Source organism: Podarcis pityusensis (genome assembly GCF_964106645.2).
Source record: "Podarcis pityusensis genome assembly, chromosome: 6".
Taxonomy (NCBI): Eukaryota; Metazoa; Chordata; class Lepidosauria; order Squamata; family Lacertidae; genus Podarcis; species Podarcis pityusensis.
In genome coordinates, this window is record NC_138030.1 from 83,508,475 (window position 1) to 83,513,233 (window position 4,759).

A 4,759-nucleotide genomic window follows, 5' to 3' on the forward strand; every position below is an offset into this window, starting at 1 on the left:
ACCATGACCCAATGGTCACAGAAAATCATAAAAATGCAGAAAAAACCACACAAGCTCCCAGATTCTTGCAAACCCCTCCCCAACTGTTCCCCCAGCCAGCCACCACACAGAAATTCAAACCCAGAATTTTTTTTAAAAACCAACAACATGGCCCAATGGTCACAGAAAATCATAAAAATTAAAAAAAAAACCACACAAGCTCCCAGATTCTTGCAAACCCCTCCTCAACTGTTCCCCCAGCCACCCACCACACAGAAATTCAAACCCAGAATTTTTTTTTAAAAAAAAAACAGCAGAGTGGCCCAATGGTCACAAAAAATCATAAAAATGCAGAAAAAAACCACACAAGCCTCCAGATTCTTGCAAACCCCTCCCCAACACCAAGTCCTTGAATTCCAAACACCCCAACCCAAAATCCAAAACCCCCCAAAAAAGTTTTAAAAGTTTAACTTACCAAATGGCTGCAAAAGAAGTTTTGGAAAAGCTTCAAAAATCAGCAAAGTCTTCAAAAACCTCAAAAAAGGCTACCACACCGCGTGCTATGAGTTGCTCCTCGAAGTCAAGTCGCAACTGCACCTCTTCAAGCAATGCACCCTGGATATTAACGGTTTTAAGAAAAAGGAAACAAACTTGCAAGACGTTTCCGTCTTGCGAAGCAAGCCCATAGGGAAATTCGTCTTACGAAGCAGCTCAAAAACCGCAAAACCCTTTCGTCTAGCGAGTTTTTCGTCTTGCGAGGCATTCGTCTTGTGGGGCACCACTGTACTTAGCTAGGGTTATGATGCTGGTTATCTTATAGGCCAGGGATGGGGAGCCTGGTGTGCAGCAGAGATTGTTGGGACTCCAACTCCCATCAGCCCCATCCCTGAAATCTACGGAAGATGGGCGAATAATAATAATAATAATAATAATAATAATAATAATAATAATAACAACAATGGCCATTTGGTGGGAGGAATAAAAACTTCAGCTTTGGAAGGCCTGGTGTGCGTGATCACAGCATTTGGGGTTGGACTAGATGACCCTTGGGTTCCTTCCATGATTCTTCATTCTCCTGTCCAGTTCAATCTTCTAAACTCTGACTGAATAAGCAGCATAGATCCCTGAGTTTCTGCCATTGACTTGTGGTTCTTCCTGCAAAATTGCTTTTAAGCCCATTAAAGTTGAATGATTAGAGATCCTTTCCTGCCACTTCCGAGTCACCTTCAATGGTAGCCCCACGTAGAGCGCATGGTAGTAGTCCAAGCTGGAGATAACGCTTAACCGTGCTGCCCTCTTTCAGTTCTATGTGGTGAATGCAGACTATGACAAGCTGAAAAAAGGAGCAGCCAGATATCTGAAGAGCAATGAATCTGGGAGCTATAGTTTGGGTCTTTGGGTTTGATGCTTTTGTAACTGGATCTGTAACGGCTATTTGTCAAATACAATAAATGACTGATTGATTGATTGATTGATTGATTGGTGAAAAAGTGCTTTTTTACTGAGATGCTAACTTTCTCTCTGCATGCCATTCCTTGAACAGCAAAGATAAGGCTTGCTTTCATTGGTCTGTTCATTTGTGCATTTGACAAGTGTTATGTGGAGTGAAATGCAGCCCCTGGGCTGAAAAATGTCCCCCTCCTGCCCCCTTGGGTGTCCGGTGTGGCCTTCACAGATATAGACACAACTTGGGGGAGGGTGTTTTGGCTGCTGAGCTGCGCCCCCCCCCCCCCATTGTGAGGGCTGAGGGTGTGATGGTGATGCCTCCCCAGCTGCTGCCATTGTCTGTGGGTTGACTGTGATGTTACACAAAAACATTTGGCAGCTGAGCAGGTATAAATGTGGGCCAAGGCGCAAGCCTCGGCAGTTGCCCTCCCCAGAGAGAAATGGGCAGCTCAGTGGCACTCAGCCCTGGTGGTCTCCTGCCCCGTGGCAGCAAGCTGACAAGCGGAAGGAGGCAATTGCCCGGTGCTCGGATGCTGTGGAGCAAGGAGAAGACAAGTACAAAGCTTACTTGCTGGTGGGATCACTACCTGAAGGCGACGGATATTCAGCTCTGAAGCTGGTTGATGTCTGGCAATGGACCTGGCGAGGCTGCAGCTGGTGGGTGGTTGTTGGAAGAGTTTGCATTCAGGCTAGTGGATGCCATGAGGCTACGCTGGCTGAGATGGATGCAAAGTGGTTTGGAAGCCTTGTTTGTTAACAGGCAGCCAAACAGAGGAGGAGTCTGGGGGGGACGCTGTTGGATGGGGGCCATCCCACTCACCTGTTTGCCTTTGCCTTACAGGGATGTCCGGAGCCGCTGAGGTTTTCCCCAAGTCCAAAGTCATGAAGAGAACCGCAGGACGTCCCTATTTACATTGGAGAAATGAATGCGAAGTACTGGCAGTGAGCAATGGACAAGGCCGTGGCCGTACCTGAGACAAGGAGCTTTGAAGGGAGACTGCAGGCGGACATCTGCTGCATTGCAAGTGATGGGGCAGTGCGGAGAAAGAAGAAAATGAGGGAGGAAACATTAGGCCACATTAGGCACACCGTCCATTGGCAGTACTATGAAGACGCTTTGAACCGGAATGGCTTCCCCTCAGGGATTCTGGGAACTGTATGTGGTTAAGGGGACAGAGAGTTGTTAGGCGGGTTAGGGTTAGGGTTAGGGTTAGGGTTAGGGTTAGGGTTAGGCTTAGGCTTAGGCTTAGGCTTAGGCTTAGGCTTAGGCTTAGGCTTAGGCTTAGGGTAGGGGTAGGGGTAGGGATAGGGGTAGGGGTAGGGGTAGGGGTAGGGGTAGGGGTAGGGGTAAGGGTAAGGGTAAGGGTAGGGGTAGGGGTAGGGGTAGGGGTAGGGGTAGGGGTAGGGGTAAGGGTAAGGGTAGGGTTAGGGTTCCCTTCTTGTCAGGAACTCTGGGAATTGTAGCTCTAGTTAAGAGTTATGGGGTAGGGGTAGGGGTAGGGGTAGGGGTAGGGGTAGGGGTAGGGGTAGGGGTAAGGGTAAGGGTAAGGGTAGGGTTAGGGTTCCCTTCTTGTCAGGAACTCTGGGAATTGTAGCTCTAGTTAAGAGTTATGGGGTAGGGGTAGGGGTAGGGGTAGGGGTAGGGGTAGGGGTAGGGTTCCCTTCTTGTCAGGGAACTTTGGGAAATGTAGCTCTGGTTAAGGGTTAATGTGTAGGATTAGGGTTCTTTTCAGGGAACTCTGGGAATTGTAGCTCTGGTTAGGGAGAAGGATTGGGGTTCCCTTCTTGCCAGGGAACTCTGGGAATTGTAGCTCTAGTTAATGGTTAAGGGTTAGCGTTAGGGTTAGGGTTAGAGTTAGAGTTAGGCTTAGCGTCAGGGGTAGGGGTATTGGTAGAGTTCCCTTTTTGCCAGGGAACTCTGGGAATTGTAGCTCTTGGAGGGGAACAGGGGGTCTCCTAACAACTCTCTGCACCCTTTTCAAACTATAGCTCCCAGATTCTTTGGGGGAAGAAGCCATGAGTGTTTAAAGCGGCTTCATAGCACATGAAATGGTGTGGATGTTGCCCTGGCCTCCCTCACCCCACTGCCCCTTATTATTGAGGAATCGAAAAGACTTCCCCATGCAAATCTCTCGGAAACAATGTATTTCATCTGGAAAACTATTTAATAAAGATTACTTTTTATTAAAACCTTTGAATGTGTTTGAACTGTGTTTGAGTGGGCAGAGAATGGCCAAGGGGTGCCAATTTTATCTGCCCTCTTCCATCTGATGCACTTACCGGCATGCCAAGAACAGTTCTGAGCTTTCTTTCGACATGTCAGGAGAAGAGAGAAAGGGGCAACTCTAGATCATGGGTAGGTAAACTAAGGCCTGGGGGCCAGATCTGACCCAATCGCCCTCTAAATTCGGCCTGTGGATGGTCAGGGAATCAGCATTTTTTTACATGAGTAGAATGTGTCCTTTTATTTAAAATGCATCTCTGGGTTATTTGTGGGGCATCAGAATTCGTTCATTTCCCCCCAGAAAAATATAGTCTGGCCCCCCACAAGGTCTGAGAGACAGTGGACCGGCCCCCTGCTGAAAAAGTTTGCTGACTCCTGCTCTAGACGGAAGCCAAAGGGAGAAGCTGGAACTTCTCCAGCTGCTTAGGCATTGCAAAGTTGCATGCAACCGGATGCCTGGCCAATGAGAGATAACTTGCTCCATATGAGGCAGCTTGTCACATCGGATGCCCCTAGCTCTTGCCACTAGGCAACACTGCTTTTCCGGTATCAGTAGACAATGGCGGGAGAGAGATAGGCAAGCACTCTTGCCCTTTGCCACCTCCATGCCTCTCATGTGCATGGGGTTTTGTTCGAAAGTTTCATAGGGTTGCCATATTCGAGAGAGCAAATAAGAGCAGAGGCAGCGGGCGGGCGGGGGGAGTGGCTGTGGCCAGGCCTGGGGGCCACTGAGGGGAGGAGGAGGAGGAGGAGGAGGAGGAGGAGGAGGGAGGCCTGACACGGCTCTTAACTTGGGGAGGGGGAGATGCTGTCTGCATTCAGCCAGCCGCCCGCCAGACTGACCGACTGCTCGACCACTCCCTGAGCACGTGCAAAAGGGGGGGGGGGAGGATTATTTTTTTCAAAATTTAAAAAACCCGCCCAGCTGGTGATTTCACCTTTGGAATCCTGGGCACGTCCAGGGAAATCCAGAAGTATGGCAACCCTAAAATAAATACGTGAGCATTTGAATCCACTTACCGTATTTTTCCGTGTATAAGACTATATTTTTTCCTAAATTTCTGAAGTTTAATTTAAAATAAGGGGTCATCTTATACACGGATAGTGCAT

General features: G+C 48.6%; 1 long non-coding RNA gene across 1 annotated transcript; it reads left to right on the forward strand.

Moving 5' to 3' along the window:
* Positions 1-3,069: 3,069 nt before the first annotated feature.
* LOC308479618 lies at positions 3,070-3,615 on the forward strand. The gene is made up of 2 exons (XR_013987761.1): positions 3,070-3,134; positions 3,281-3,615. It is a non-coding gene; the product is annotated as an uncharacterized lncRNA (long non-coding RNA).
* Positions 3,616-4,759: the final 1,144 nt, after the last annotated feature.